The sequence below is a fragment of the Daucus carota genome, chromosome 8 (assembly GCF_001625215.2).
Source record: "Daucus carota subsp. sativus chromosome 8, DH1 v3.0, whole genome shotgun sequence".
NCBI lineage: Eukaryota > Viridiplantae > Streptophyta > Magnoliopsida > Apiales > Apiaceae > Daucus > Daucus carota.
Genome location: NC_030388.2, coordinates 19,640,605 through 19,657,667, shown reverse-complemented (window position 1 = coordinate 19,657,667; position 17,063 = coordinate 19,640,605). Strand labels below are relative to the sequence as shown.

Genomic DNA, 17,063 nt, shown 5'->3' with positions numbered 1-17,063 from the left:
ACAACATATGTGCGTATAAAAACCATTGTCTGTTAGACACTACAAGACAAAAAAGACCTTTTTACAAGAAGACAAAATTTACAATTGACTAGTATTGTTAAAAAAACATACAAAATAAACATAAAAAAATTGATATTTTTTATACATGACTAATATTGTTGGTTCTCGATATCCGTACGGTTAGATCATCAAAATAAATATTTATAAATTAATACAGAGCTAATCGTATACATAACAAAGATTCTATCCAGTACTTTCTAGATTGTAAACATAAAACACATACATATACTTACGTTCGAAGTACAAAATTGTCTTGGTATTACAAATGAATAATACATATTTGCATATATGCATAATATAAATATATTTTTTTGATAACAAGTACAAAAATAAAAATTGATCAACGATAAGAGAAATTTTAACTCTTCAAAAAAGAAAAAGCATTATACAACGGTTTTCATCCCATAAATCGTTGTCTACATAACTTATATACAACGGGTTTTTCGTGGAACGTTGTTTGAGCCTATTTTAAACAATAGAATTCTGTTACAACGGTATAATATACATAACACTTGTGTCATTTTAACTCATACAACACACGTGTGCATAAATACCGTTGTTTGCTAGACACTACAAGACAAAATTTACCTTTTTATAATAAGACAAAATTTATGATTGACTTGTTTTGTTAAAAAAACATACAAAATAAACATAAAAATATTTAATTTTTTTTATACATGACTAATATTGTTAGTTCTCGACATCCGTACGGTCAGATCATCGAAACAAATATTTATAAATTAATACAGAGCTAATCGTATACATAACAAAGATTCTATTCAGTACATTCTCAATTGCAAACATAAAACACATACTAATACTCACGTCCAAACTACAAAATTATATTCCTCTTACAAATCAAAATACAAATTTCGATATATGCATAATATAAATATATTTTTTTGATAAAAAGTATAAAAATAAGAATTGATCAATGATACGAGAATTTTTAACTCTTCAAAAGAAAAGAATTCATTATACAACGGTTTTCATTCCATAAACCGTTGTCTACACAACTTACATACAACGGGTTTTTTTTAAACGTTGTTTAAAACAATTTTAAACAATAGTATTATGTTACAATGGTATAATATACATAACACTTGTGTCATTTTAACTCATACAACACACGTTTGCATAAAACCGTTGTCTGTTAGACACAAGAAGACAAAATTTACTTTTTTATAATAAGACAAAATTTTTTATTGACTTGTTTTGTTAAAAAAACCATACAAAATAAACATAAAAATATTTAATTTTTTTTATACATGACTAATATTTTTAGTTCTCGACATCCATACGGTCAGATCATCGAAACAAATATTTATAAATTAATACAGAGCTAATCGTATACATAACAAAGATTCTATTCAGTACATTCTCAATCGCAAACATAAAAACACATACTAGTACTCACGTCCAAACTACAAAATTATCTTCCGATTACAAATCAAAAATACAAATTTGGATATATACATAATTAATATAAATATATTCTTTTAGATAAAAAGTATAATAAACAAAAACTGATCTTGAAATCGAGAAATTTTAAATCTTGAAAAGGAATATCGGGCACGAGTCACGTCAATGGGAGTAATATTGTTACAAGATTATTGTTAAAAAAGTTTACAAGTTTATTTTTCTAATTTTCTTATATTTTTACATCAACAAATACTAGGATCAATTAATTTGTTTACTAGATACAATAATCCTACTATATTTTTATTAAAAGAACGTATAAGATAATCATAAAATATTTATTTTTATATCAGTAAATTATTATATATTTAAAATTATATTTTATAGGTTATTTTGATAATCAAATAAAAATAAATACTCAAAAAAATCATTTTTCTCATAATTCAACTACACAATATATTAAAATATAATATTTTTATATTTTTTAATACAATTAAGACAAAATTCACGTGTGACTAGTATTGTTAAAAAAACATACAAAATAAACATAAATTTTTTTGATTTTTTTATACATGACTAATATTGTTAGTTCTCGACATCACTGAAATATAATTTATTGTTTAAAATATTTTACAAAAATTCAGTTATCCATGTTCCAATTACTCATTATGACTATTATCTATATGTCTATATGCCTCTTAACAGGAATTTTCGTTTCCCCCTAACTTCATAACCCAAATTTTCGTTTTCCCTCTTCTTCTCTGCCCAAAATATCCTTTATCTCCGCCTCTCTCCCCTGATTTCTCTCTTTATTCTCTACTTCTCTTCTTTTCTTGCTTGAATGAAAGCTTTCATTGCCATTCTCAGTTATTAGGGTTTCGATTTGAAGGTTTAATTGTAGGCTTCTCAATACACTTTCTCTGTCTCAATCTTATTCAATTTTAGGGTTTTTTAAAAGGAGGCTCCTTTCTCTTAAGCCCCCTCTATACCCTTCCCTTTTACTCACAGATCTGTGTATCTATCTCTTTAGATGGGTAAATATTCCAAGAAATCAGCTTCTAAGGTCTGTTTTACTTGTTAATTAGACCATTTTCTTTGTTTCATCCAATTCAATATTTATCTATGTATATGCGTATGTGTGTGTGTGTTTTTGTATCTGGGTTTTTGTGTATGTTTATGTATCTATGTGGATTTTGAGTTTGTATGTGTAATTAGGCTGATGGGTTTCGTTTGATTATAGGTGAAAGTAGCTCCAGCTGTTGTTGCTACTACGCCATTGAAGAAAGGTGTGATTTTGCCTGTTTTTCGAATTTGTTAGGATGAATTATGAGTGATTACGTATTTTGTTTGTGTCATATAATGTAAACTAAGTGGATGTTTTGTTGTATGAATTATCACGCTAAGCCTGTTGCTAAGAAACCTGTGAATACAAATGTCTAATTAAGTGTGTTTTTTTAGGGTTTGTGTTGAATTTGTATTTGTTGTTTGCTTTTTTAATTGTATTAAAATTTGTGACCAGCTTTGTGAAATGAATTCATCAGAGCTCTTGCAGATGCGGAATCATCGAAACAGGTTTTGTTTGTTGACTAAAATCCAAACACATGGTTCTTTCAATATATTGGTACTTAAAATATATGATGTTTGTGTAGTTCCTTGTCTTGTCAAGTAAATGCTTAAGGTTTAAAAGCTATGCTTATAGTATATATAATTTATGTTACTCTGACTTTATATATTGGCAGGTGACTGAAGCTATACAAATTGGTGCCAGGGCTATAAAGGAGAATAGCACAAGTGTAGATGGAGTTCGACGCTGAACTTTCTAATAAAATATAGTTATATATATATTATGTAATTTAATTCCCATAATTATTTGCATTTTGCACTAATTTAGATTTTTATTTAATATATTTTCACGTTTTATTATAGAAAACAAGGAATAATAATTTGAGATGGATTAGGGGAAAAATAGATATTTTGGAGTTAAATTCTACGGAAATTCAAATTTATTGTGCTATACCCAATTTCTAAATTTGTCTTTGCACTGGTCTTGTGGCTGTTTTGGTTTCTTCTATGTTTATCTGAAATTATAACTTTTGTTGTATTTCCTACTAGTTCTTATTTGTACAACTTACTGAATTTTACATATCTTTTGCCACTTTATTTACCATTTTCTTGCTGAAACCTCGCTCAATAAAGTTGTTTATTTATGATGACACACTAAAAACTACTTGCCGAATGTACCTCACTTTTTGCGCAATCTTATCCATTCCATTGATATAGTCTGATATAAGTGAGAAATTTGGAGCATCTGTCAGAAGTACAAGTGCTTTGTTTAACTGTAACATTAGTGTTTGACTGACTGTTCTAGCTAGTCGTGGAATGAATTCATACAAATCTTTTTTTCAAGGTTCAAATACATTATTTCAGGGGATTAAAGAATGTTTTATGGGATTTGGGTTAATGGCTGCAAGTTGTGTTATGGGATTCAAACCTTAGGCCAGACATATATTCTTGCTGATCTACTATATCTATTGCACGAGAACTTCACAATTTGATAGAGCAAATTTGTTCTATGTATAATGATATTTTTACCCTCTGCGCCCCTTTGCTTCCAATCCCTCCCTTCCCTGTGAACTGCCTTTGCGACCTCCATGACTCTTTAGCTCCCTCTTCCGCCGAAATATTGATCCTACCCTGGATTATGCATCGTTTCAGTTCTGATTCCCTCTGCATCTTTTCAGGCTAGGCTCGAATATCTAACTTGGTTGAGTTTAATCTGGTGCGGCAACAGCATCCTGCCCTCTGGCCAAGAGACAATTTGCAGCTTGCTTTTGTGAAAGGTTAAGCCTCATAGCTCATATTTTGTTTGTGCTTCTTTTAAAATGCTTTTGCAGGGCTATGTGTCTTATTTCTTCAAATTTAATTCACCCCATCGTGCCATCCTCAGAATGAATAAGCAGCTGGTCATATGGTTTCTGGCATTTAAATTGGGGGTTATGAATTAAAACAAGTAAAGAGAAATGGGTTAATATAATTCAAATTAGTCTGCACATGTTACAGTTCTTCAATTGCATGTCATTATAAATTCGTTGTGTATGTGCTGTGTCTAATTGAGCTCTTCCGAATGAATTTTTATTCTTTTTTGGCTTAGTAAAAGTTCATTTATGGTTAAATTAATTGGGAAGGTTACCAAATTCTGCTTATATCCTATTTCAACTCTCTCTTGGCAGGAAAATGAAACAACCTCTAAACAAAAGAGGTAGACCGAGTATTGTTCTTTGTGGAGGCTGTTCTGAGGCAGTGGAGGCTGGCTAAGCAGCGCAACAATGCTACATGTGCAAGAAGTAAGCTTTATATCACTAGTTGCAAACGAAAGGGCTTTATTTACATCTTTAGGGCTTTTTGTTACAGTGAATACAAGGCTGGTCTTAAAAGGAACACGATAACTTGCATAGGGAATTTCAAAGAAGAAATCACTAATGAAAAATTTAAATAATTTTCCGCTCATAAGGTAGTATTGGTAAGAGGAAACTACAACTCCAAAAGTTTGTTGAAGTAGTAGTAATTAGTAAATGTGAAGAACCTGCGCTGCATTCTCAGATATTATTCCCTGCATATCGATCACCATCAAAGCAATTATGCTTAGTAATTGAAAGTCTTAATTTAATGTGTCCAAGTGCATCAATATATTCCATATTCTAGTGTGTATTGGTGTATTATATCTTATGTATAGTGATATAGTGATTCCTATACTATATCTTTTCATATTCAAATATGTGCAACACCTTCAAATGGAAGAAATTTTTTAAATTCAAGTTTTTTAAAAAGGTTCTTGTGGAAATTATCTATATCCGATAAATGTTACTATGCATGCAATAATTCAAATGATTAAATGAATTTTATTTGTATATTTATAATACATAATACAAATATTGCATAAACTTAATAAGATGTAGTTTATATTACCCTTAAAGAGGTATATGAATCAGTCTTGGAGCATTTTCTTAATTGTTTGCTGCAAAAGTAAAGTAAGAATATTAAAAAAAAATACAAATACTTAACATTCTTAAACAAAGTATCTAATCTGTCTTTTGACTTTTTATTATTCAAAATTTTTAATATCCAAAACAACTCAAAATTTAAATAAAACAAAAAGCCACGTACTTTGTACAATCATTATACACTCATTGACATTCATTTTTCATTATGATTTATATAAAATTCGAAATCAAATTCAATGTTTTGTAATTTAGAAAAAAATGTAAACTCAAAAATTCTAATTAATCAAAATCAAACAATAATTCTTTTGGCTAAATTCCATCAAATACGATGAACAAGCTATACATTTGTCAGAATAAGTAATACATCTCATATAAATCATATAAATGTGTTCATGTTTGAAGTATTTTAAAATAGAGTTCATGCCACTTACTTATTTCCGAATGTCAAGAACTTTGTAAGTGTATTAGAGGAGAATTTTACAAAACAAAGAAATAAGTCATAAATCTAAATAATTAAAGCATTTAATTTGTAGTACTAATTGATTGAGATGGAGGCGATTGAGAATCTGAGATGAAAGTAAGATAATGTTGTGTTATAATATATATCTAATATTATAACAAGTATGATGAACAATAATAACTTAACTAATCTGACCATGGAGATTTAATTACTAGTTACCTCATGAAGAAGTTACCATGTTGGAGGCCCATATTACTAAGCCCATTATGATGAGATTGACTGAATAGAGGCCCATTAGGGATACATCGTGTTGCTGAATTCGAAATTGTCGGTGAATGCTTTGTTATTTGAGAAGAACCTTAAGACGGAGTCAAAATAGATGTCAGGAGGACATGACTGTTTCTCCTTGTTTTCCCCCCACTACGGCGAATTCCCAGATTATTAGGCACACCGAATGAAGTGGGGAAATGTCGATCTAAATTAATTCAGGTTGGAGTATATGATTTATTCGATTTGATACTCACAAGCTCTTATACTGTTTTAATTAGTGTACCGAAAATTAAATTTACTTATTCTCAGATCGGACGATAAATAGCAAGTGAATAATCACCGTGAAAGCAATCATGCCTTCATCGCATATCACCATTAAAGCATTTATGTTGAGTCAATAAAAATCCTATTTTGATGTATCTAATTGAAAAAATATAAACAAAATTCCACAGTTTTGCACCCTATATATTGTTGGAAGACAGAAACTCACTCGAACTCACAAAACTGAAATATTTAGAAAAGGAGGATTTCATATAAAAAGTATTGCTTGAAATCACTTGATCACAAATGATTTGGGGTACAAGGCTTTATATAGGAGTCGGTAGAAAGATCTAGACACTTAGTTAAATGCTAGAATCCAAATGACTCACTAGAACTTTCTAATAAAATATAGTTTTATATATATTTTATGTAATTTAATTCCCATAATTATTTGCATTTTGCACTAATTTAGATTTTTATTTAATATATTTTCACGTTTTATTATAGAAAACAAGGAATAATAATTTGAGATGGATTAGGGGAAAAATAGATATTTTGGAGTTAAATTCTATGGAAATTCAAATTTATTGTGCTATACTTAGTGTTGTGAAAAGAGCAAATCGGTTCTAAGCGGCAGGAGGACCTTCTAGCGCTTAAGCGGTAAAGCGGACGCATAAGCGAGATTTGAAGCGGGTCAATAAGCGGATTAATTAAATATAATTAAATATTTAGTTATAATATTAATATATTTAAAAATAATATTATGTTGTGTTAAGAATATGCATTTTTAATATTCTTGATAAAATATATTTTTTTTTAATTTTATAATATAATTATAGTTATATTATTAAAAAATTAATATTTCAAAATTATTTTTTTTTAAAAATTAGCAAGTCAACATCATTTTGACCGCTTAATTACCGTTTAATCCGCTTAACGATCGCTTAATTGTCCGCTTAATTTTCAAAAATGCTTAATATCCCGCTTAGTACAAAATCGAAGCGTTTTAGGGCCGATTCCGCTTAGGCGGCCGCTTAATCGGCCGCTTAATGCGCTTTTTACAACACTGGCTATACTTGATTTCTAAACTGTTGTGGGTATATTTTGGGTTTGGAGAGTCAGATTTGGACTATTTTATAGCCCACACGAAGCCTTTTAAATCATCTTTAATTCAGAAAGGGTCCAATAATAAAACCATCTCAAAAAGCGAGTAAATTGAAGGAAAAAGAAAACTACGAATATTAACTAGAATGCTATTTGATTTTTGAGTTCTATTTATATTTTAATTAAAATAAAATTATAATTATTATTTGAGATAGGAACAAAGAAGATAATTAGTTTTATTATTAGTTTGGAAAGATAGAAACATACCCTCTAGCTAGGTTTTGATAGTTTTTTTTTACTTCCTGCCTTCCACAACTTATATTTTGTGAAGTTTGGATGTTGTTTTTCCTATTAATATTAAATTTGAGATACACCTTATTTCCTTGTTTTTATTGGTATATGGCATTTTTTATATAGATCTTCTTGCCTTTGAAGTTGAGAACCAAACCATTTCCCTAAGTGTGAATTGGTGGGCACATATAAAACTAAGACTTAAGACCCTACAGATCTAAGCAATTATGGGTCCTGTTTGAGAATTAGCGTTTAACTGTTACCGTATTCAATTAGATGTTTTGACTAAATGATTGAAATAGATGTTTTGACTAGCGGATTGAATTAGCGGTTTCTTGTAAAACTATTTGGTAAATAGCTGTTTGATTAGCTTTTTATGACACATACCAAAACCTTTAACCCAAAAATAGCTCTTTTTTGCTCAAATCCTTCTCAACTTAGAAATTCTTTATTTTCTACTATAAAAAATTAAAATCTATAAATAAAAATCAGTGCAAAATACAATTAAATATTAGAATAAAATCATATTCAATATATATAAAAATATATTCTATCAAAATCGGGTATAGCCCAAAAAATCTAAATTTTCATGGAATTTAGCTACAAAATAGCTATTTTTTTCACAAATCCTTCTAAAATTATAATTCTTTATTTACTACAATAAAACGTGAAAATATTTTTTTTAAAAATCCAAATCAGTGCATGGGGATAAAATTACATAAGATATATTTAAAAATATATTTCATTAGAAAGTTCTGGTGAGTCCTTTAATTTGGATTTTAGCATTTAACCGAGTATCTAGATCTTTCTATAGAGTCCTATATAAAGCCTTGTACCATATCATTTGTGGTCATGTCATTTCAAGCAATGCTTTTTATATAAAATCCTCCTTTCCTCGATATTTGAGTTGTATGAGTTTGAGTGAGATTATTTCTTCCAACAATATACACATTGCGAAATAGTAGAATTTTGTTTATATTTATTCAATTAGAAATAGCATAATGAGTTTTATTGACTCGACATAATTGCTTTAATGGTGATATGTGATGAGGGCATGATTGCTTTCATGGTGATTTACTCACTTGCTATTTATCCTCGGATCTGAGAATAAGTAAATCTTATCTTAGGTTCACTAATTAAAATTGTATAAGGGCTTGTGAGTATCAAATCGAATATATCGTATACTCCAACGTGAACTAATTTAAATCGGTGTTTCCCCACTTCATTCGGTGTGTGCCTGATAATTGGGGAATTCGGCCGAAGTAGGGCAAAACCAGGGAGAAACACGCATGTCCTTTTCATATCCATTTTGGCTCCGTCTTCAGGTCCCCATACTTAAAAAAACAAAGCGTTCACGGGCAATTTTAAATTGGGCTATACGGTCTATCCCTAACGGGCCTCGGTTCAATCAATCTCATCATAAAGGGCTTAATAAGATGGGCCTCCAACATGGGAACTCCATCTTGAGGTAACTAGTAATTAAATCTCCATTGCCAGATTAGTTAACTTGTTATTGTTCATCATACTTGTTATGATATTAGATTTTTATTATCACACAATAGTATCATACTTTCGTCTCTTATTATTGTTTAAACATTTATTGTTTGGTTTTGATTAATTGAAACTTTCGAGTTTCCAGCTTTTGCTAAATTACAAAACATTGAATTTGATTTTGATTTATATATAAATCAAAATTACAAATGAAGGTCGGTGAGTTTAAAAAGATGGATTATTGACATGATGACAAATATTTTCTACATACTGAGTAATATTTTTTTTTTTATTTCTTAGCTTCAAGGTTCGTAGTTTTAGAGTATATAATAATTAGTGTTAGAGTAGATAACAATTACCATATACGTGTTACACAATTTTCCTTTAATACGACTTCTTAATCTTATTATGCATTTGATTCGACAAGAATATAGTTAATACATAGGAATTGAATATTTAGAATTGATGTCGGTGACGAGGGTCTCTTTATTTTGTGTGTGAGGCAAGATTTACTTACATACCCAAATAGTCAAAGAAAAACTAATTAAATAGAAACCAAACAAAAAAAAAAGGAAAAACTGTTGTTTATGACATGAGTCCCCACTAGACCCATTTTGGCCCACCAAATCCAACTCGGTCCCAATAAAACCCGTTTCAAATGGGTCTCAGGCTCTCAGCACGTCTAATACATGCCAAAGAGTACCAATAGGCTCAACCTTCTCACACAAGGCACCACCTCATCTCCCCTTGACCCCATCCAAGCCCACTGGGGGATCCATAACCGGCCCCACAAACCTCTCATTCTTCTATTTCCTATTTAGTTTACATTTATATATGTGTGTGTCATAGGTATATATCATAGATATTTTGCATCCCTTGAAATAAGCAACCCCTAACATTTCCACCATCTTATTTCATCACTAAGCATTCGTTGTATATTGGATATATCAATATTGGATTTCACCCCTAATTTTTCTTAATCCCTTTCTCGAATACCATGAGATTTTATGAGAACCAATAGTTTAAATAAAAACATTTATCTAACCTTTGTTGTGAGAAATGTGGTTAAAAATTAATAAACAATAAATAAATCTAATGTTAGTTTTGAAATGTGTCCAAAGACAAATCTATGTAATTCTCCCAAAAATGAACAATATCATGTTCTGGGATTATGACTAGTTACCCTACAAGTGATATCAGAATATGTTCATTTCTTATATATGGCCAATGATGTTGCAGGTGTTGAAAAATATACAGTTTACTCTTGTTTCATTTCTTTTATTAAAATATATATTAACTTGACATATCTGGAGGACCTGACATGATCTTTTTGGGGATTTACAGGCCACCGCTAAAGAACTTCCACATTTATGGAAGCCAAGTAGTGGTTTACTTATGGCCAATGATGTTGCAGGTACCTCCAGAAATCTTGTCCCTGCATTACCCTAATAAAGAATGACTCTAATTATATCATGTCTGCTTGTGGCGGAAAAGTTTCATTGTTCAATATACTCACCTACAAGGTGTATATGCTTATATACTCTGCAACTAATCCCTTGAGTATCATACCCTTATTTAACTTATCATGTGTCTTGATATGTAGGTTATGGCTACATTCATGTCAACTCCACCAATACCGACCTTCGTAGCATTTTATCCTCGAGACTGTAACATCGTAGCTGTTGGAATGTAGAATTTGACATGTGATGCCATGCCTGCTGCACAATATATAGAGTTCTACTTGTATGTGCACTGCGTGATTCAGAAGCAGTTAGTTGCAAAGGAAAAAAAATGTTTGCTCCATGTAAATAAATTATTATGTGTAGATGTACATGCCTAAATAATATATTCCTGTGAATTGAGATATGTCTTGTAATACATGGATATAGCATTACATAACATACTATAACTAGTTTGCAACCAAATTATAATACTTGAGCAATTTATTTAATATATGTTTCTTCTCGGGTTTGAGCGGAGAGTTCCAGAATGGCTTAATATACATTATGATGTATGTGTTGAAGGGATTCTATAACTTGTTATAATGCATTATTCAAGTTGAAATCTTGCAATATATTTTCATGTTTGAGCTTAAGACGTCAAATTTATTGGAAAAAAATGTCTAATTGTACCATTGACATCAGTTATAAGCCGGTGTCTAAAGGCCATACATTTAAGATCAGGCACGAAGACATCAATCAAAATTTACAGACACGTCGGATTTTAACCGGTGCCTAGGGCAAATTGTAGTAGTAGATACTCAAATGCTCCCACTTATTCAAAACACCTCCTTTTAATGAAGTAAATAGTTAACCAGTTCTATTTTCTTTAAACGTGGTTGACATGACTCATCAATAATAAAATGTCTAATAGTCTCATCATTTGAGATACTAAGAATTTTATTTATTTGTTAGATTTATTGTTCAAGTCCAGCAACCATTATTTAAATTTCTTACTCAATCCATTGTGCTGCTCTATAGTGTAATTATCGAGAAGATTGGTGATATGTCTTGATGAGTAGTTTGAGAATTTTATTAAAATTTTGTTCAAGTCCAGCAACCATTACTTAAATTTCTTACTTAATCTATTGTACTGGTCTATAGTGTAATTATCAAGAAGATTGGTGTCTTGATGAGTAGTTTGAGAATTTTATTAAAATTTTGTTCAAGTCCAGCAACCATTACTTAAATTTCTTACTTAATCCATTGTACTGGTCTATAGTGTAATTATCAAGAAGATTGGTGATATGTCTTGATGAGTAGTTTGAGAATTTTATTAAAATTATTTCTTTCTGAATCCTCCAGGAAGTTTTGATTCTTACAATTCAACATGGAATTCTGTGAACTCAGACCATGGTTGAGAGAGACAGAGTTGTAAGTGTTAATTAGTCAGTGTGTTATCATTTTGCTTTAGAAGCCTGAGTTGAACATGCCTAGGCTTATAGTACAAGCGGAGACAAGCATTCTAAAGTGTCATATCTTAAACAGTCTGACAGGTTGTCGTTGTACTAGACTTTCTTTAGAGTAAGAGATGACATATTTGTTGACCGAACAATTGGTAGATGGAACTTTTAGAACACCAACTTCCTGCAAAAATAATTAGAACAAATTGCTTTGAGGCGTGATACTATCACTTTCTTTAAGGATTTATTTCGCCCCAATTGTTTAACAATTTGCTAAGAGGTTACTAGCGAAATTATTCCTGCAGGATACAACAAAGTATGAAGATGGCAACTAGCAATATTGGTATCCTTCCTAATTACTTAGGAACAAGATTTCATAATTGTGTATAGCATTTGTGTCGTGAGAAAACTTAGAAGCTTTTCTTGTACATCACATACAAATTAATATGCCTCTCTATATATAATGTGTTCTCAATAAATATAACTCCCTCAGCTTTAATTTTATTTATGACTATCTCAATAAATATAGTCATTCAATCTAGGAGTTTCACATCAATAAAACCAACACATTATCTGCAGCTTTTTTTTTTTCTCATCTGCTTTAAATATTAAATATTTAAAGATATAAAAAGATTTCACAAATATATTCTTATGTTATTGGTTCTATAAAACAAAAATCCAACAATATTTTGTTAAATAATATTCTGATTAGTGGAAGTCGAGCCTTCATAGAGTGCAGTGAAATTTAGAACAAAACTTTTGTTTTTATTTTTCTTTGATGGTAAAGAGTTGGACTTGCTGAGTGTCGTCGATGCTCACCCTTGCTATATTTTTTACACCTTTTGCTATTAAAGGAGAACCCTCTCTTGCATAAAGGTAGAAGGGAAAAGGAAAGCAGAAAATCAGAGCTAGTGGATTAAGAATAAGAATAAGAGGAGATTTTCCTTTTCTTTTGCATTTCCTCAGAAACTATGTTGTATTGACTCTCAAGAGTAATAATTATATCAAATTGAGTTATTATGAGTTGGAGCATAATCCAAGATTTGTGGAGTGAGAATTACATATATTTGTAAGACAATGAATAGTATTGTTATTATTATTATTATGTTGTATGAGTTGCAGGCGGAACTACTCAAGGGCTAGGCCAGTGTAGTTTTTGAAAAAAAAGGTCCCGCAGTTATATATATTATGCAATTTATGCTTTGTTTGAATCCAAGCCCATTATGTAGTTTTACATGAATTCGTTACTTGTTTATGTCAGAACACAACAATAAACATCCATCGGAAAAGGCTGAATTTTTGCCACAGGCTAGTAATAAATTTGCAAAGGTGAATTTACGGGTACAATTATGAATTAAATTTGTGGACTTTGATGGATAATTGAATTATGTGTAGGAACTAATGTAGAAAAACCTGAAACTATTGTCACTGATGGCGATGAACCCCCCTTTGACTATAGTAAGGTGAAAACCTTTCCGGTGAAACTGTATCCCACTAAGAGATAATTTTCGAGTGACTCCTCCACTGGCTCCTTTAGCGTTTTAGACTCTGACTCTGACTCCGATTCTGAAGTTATTGTGGGAGAAGAATCAGAAATTCAAACCGAGAAAAAACTTCCTGAAACTGCGGACGAGGCCTTTGATGACAGCAATGCACTAGAACCATTCCCAGTCAGATTGTATTACACTAAGAGGCATTTCTCCGATGACTCCTCCTCCACTGACTCGTCTTACTTGTCCGACTCCGACTCTGATGAAACCATTGCAGAAGAAGAATCCAAAATCAGCAAGGAGAATTCCTCTAAAGATGAGGAAAAAAACTTGAATTCCCTCTCAATGCTGCCCCTCAAGAGGACCATACTCGTACTGAACCCATAGAGGAAAGGCCCAACTTGGACTCTGATCCTGATAATCGTATCGTTCCTGCTTCATCTATTTTGGTACTGGAAGACCCTCTCTCTGTTTTTCCTCTTTGTTTTTGTTTATTTAGATTGAAATTTGGTGTCTTTGAAAGGAGAAAGATAGTTTGAAGAATAAACTTGATGGTCTTTGAGGCCGAGTCCTAAACACTTTTTACTTGGTCGATTTTGTACCTATTACTGCATTGCCATTTTACTGCATTGCCATTTTAATTTTTAATATTGTTCTATAATTTTTTTATTTGGTCAAGTACATTTATTGGTAATAGGTTAAACATGAAAATAAACGTGCGGCAGAGGAGGTTGGTGATAAGGTTTCAAAGCGAGCAAAGTAAATGGCGTAGCCGAAGTCCATCAATGACAAGAACATACAAAATTGGTAACACTGGTCGTGAATGTTTGATCATATTATTTCTCCTGCCGTTTTTTTTTATCTGCCTCTTTACGGAAGCCTATACTTCGACTGAATTTTTTCGCAATAACACTTCTACAATTTTTGTACTAATATGCATTTGGTGGCATTTGTACTCATTTTTGATACATGAATTTGTTAATTTGCAGATGGAATTTCAAGGTATTCAGGAATTCTAAAAGAAATATAAGAGAATACTGAAGTTTGGTTCTTTTTACTCATCGGTCAACTACTCAAGAATGATAGACTACTTTTGATTTTGATTTTGCAACACTTTTACTAGTTTTTGTTACAATGTTTGTCAATTAATATTCCTGATTTTTGAAAGCAAGTAGAATAGAATACAGAAGTTTGTTCCTTGCTGCTCATTTTCCGGTAAAGAATTTAAGCTACTGCGTTACTTATATATTTGAGTTCTATGAAGATTAATGTGTTTGTGCAATATTTTTCTTGAAGTTAATTTAGAAGTCAGATGACTTGTGTAGTTGAATTTATCCTTTCTGTCTTTGCACTAGTCCTGTGGCTGTTTTAGTTTCTTTTATGTTTATCTGAAATTTCAACTTTTGTTGTATTTTCCTACTAGTTCTTATTTGTACCATTTACTGAATTTTACATATCTTTTGCTACTTTATTTACCAACTTGTTGCTGAAACCTCACTCAATAAAGTCGTTTATATATGATGACACACTAACAACTACTTGCCGAATGTACCTTACTTTTCGCGCAATCTTATCCATTCCAATCTTATCCATTCCATTGATATAGTCTGATATAAGTTAGAACTTTGGATCATCTGTCAGAAGTACAAGTGCTTTGTCTAAACTGTATCATTAGTGTTTAACTGTCGGTTCTAGCTAGTCCTGGAATAGATTAGTACAAATCCCTTTTTCAAGGTTCAAATACATTGTTGCAGGGGATCTACTAAATCTATTGTATGAGAACTTCACATTTTAATAGAGCAAATTTGTTCTATGTATAATGATATTTTTACCCTCTGCACCCCTTCGCTTCCAATCCCTCCCTTCCCTGGGAACTGCATGCCTTTGCGACCTCCATGACTTTTCAGCTCCCTCTTCCGCCCAAATATTGATCCTACCCTGGACTATATGCATCGTTTCAGTTCTGATTCCCTCTGCATCCTTTCAGGCTAGGCTCGAATATCTAGCTTGGTTGAGGTTAATCTGGTGCGGCAACAGTATCCTGCCCTCTGGCCAAGAGACAATTTGCAGCTTGCTTTTGTGAAAGGTTAAGCCTCATAGCTCATATTTGTTTGTGCTTCTCTCAAAATGCTTTTGCAGGGCTATGTGTCTTATTTCCTCAAATTTAATTCACCCCATCGTGCCATCCTCAGAATGAATAAGCAGCTGGTCATATGGTTTCTGGCATTTAAATTGGATGTCATGAACTAAAACAAGTAAAGAGAAATGGGTTAATATAATTCAAATTAGTCTGCACATGTAAAAGTTTCAATTGCATGTCATTATAAATTTATTGTGTATTTGCTTTGTCTAATTGAGCTCTTCTGAATGAAGTTTTATTCTTTTTTGGCTTAGTAAAAGTTCATTTATGGTTGAATCAATTGGGAAGGTTACCTAATTCTGCTGACATCCTATTTCAACTCTCTCTTGGCAGGAAAATGAAACAACCTCTAAACAAAAGAGGTAGACAGAGTATTGTCGTTGCGGAGGCTGTTCTGAGGCAGTGGAGCTGCTGGCTAAGCAGCGCAACAATGTTACATGTGCAAGAAGTAAGCTCTACAATGTTCTTTACCCCGAATCTGAACTGTGCTTGAAGAACTGATGAAATAAACGACCTAAACTCTTAATTACTTGGAGCGTACTAGTTGTCGATTTTGATGAACACTTAAATCTTTGTGTAAATGTGTGGAATTGTGGTTGAGGGGAACCAGGAAAAGCTTGCAGGAAGTTCCTTTCTTTGTCTGTGCTGTCAGCTGCCCCATAAGCATGGATTAACATGTCTCCGGACAATCTGCATGCTCAAGAACTTTCAGTTTACCCTTCTTCAGTAGAACCACCAAAAAGACATTCTACTCAGAATTAGTCCTGCATTACTTTTACTGCCATCTCATCCTCATTGCTTTTACTGCCATCTCCAGCCTCTTCACCTTGCAAGGTGTATAGACTAGCTTCATGGAATTGATTTAGTTTTGTTTGTAGCATGTTCACCTTTGTGAGTTTAATTTAACTAGTTGCAAACCTAAAGGGCTTTATTTACATCTTTAGGGCTTTTTGTTACAGTGAATACAAGGCTGGTCTGAAAAGGAACACTATAACTTGCATAGGAAATTTTAAACAAGAAATCACTAATGAAACGTTTAAACAATTTTCCACTCATAAGGTAGTATTGGTAAAGAGGAAACTACAACTCCAAAAGTTTGTTGAAGTAGTAATTGGTTAATGTGAAGAACCTGCACTACATTCTCAGATATTTTACAAGGATCTAATAGACAATC

The 17,063-nt window shown here is 31.6% G+C and overlaps 1 protein-coding gene and 1 long non-coding RNA gene across 4 annotated transcripts in view; both read left to right on the top strand.

Annotated features, from left to right (window-relative positions):
- LOC108197804 (uncharacterized) overlaps window positions 1-16,832 on the top strand; it is a 36,003-nt gene extending 19,171 nt beyond the window's left edge. Inside the window, exons 2-7 of one of the 2 annotated variants that reach the window (XR_010286388.1) lie at window positions 4,221-4,319; window positions 4,710-4,823; window positions 13,655-14,198; window positions 14,447-14,556; window positions 15,737-15,835; window positions 16,223-16,832. The gene's annotated coding sequence lies outside the window, so the exon portion shown is untranslated. Of the gene's footprint in view, window positions 1-4,220; window positions 4,320-4,709; window positions 4,824-13,654; window positions 14,199-14,446; window positions 14,557-14,738; window positions 15,836-16,222 lie in introns of both variants that reach the window. The other variant, XR_010286386.1, reaches the window with a different exon arrangement.
- On the top strand, window positions 2,220-4,207 carry LOC108197805 (uncharacterized). Of its 2 annotated transcripts, none has more exons than XR_001802094.2 (4): window positions 2,220-2,542; window positions 2,720-2,765; window positions 2,999-3,051; window positions 3,219-4,207. It is a non-coding gene; the product is annotated as an uncharacterized LOC108197805 (long non-coding RNA). The 2 variants fall into 2 exon arrangements; XR_010286389.1 differs by having other exon boundaries at window positions 2,999-3,100.
- Window positions 16,833-17,063: the final 231 nt, after the last annotated feature.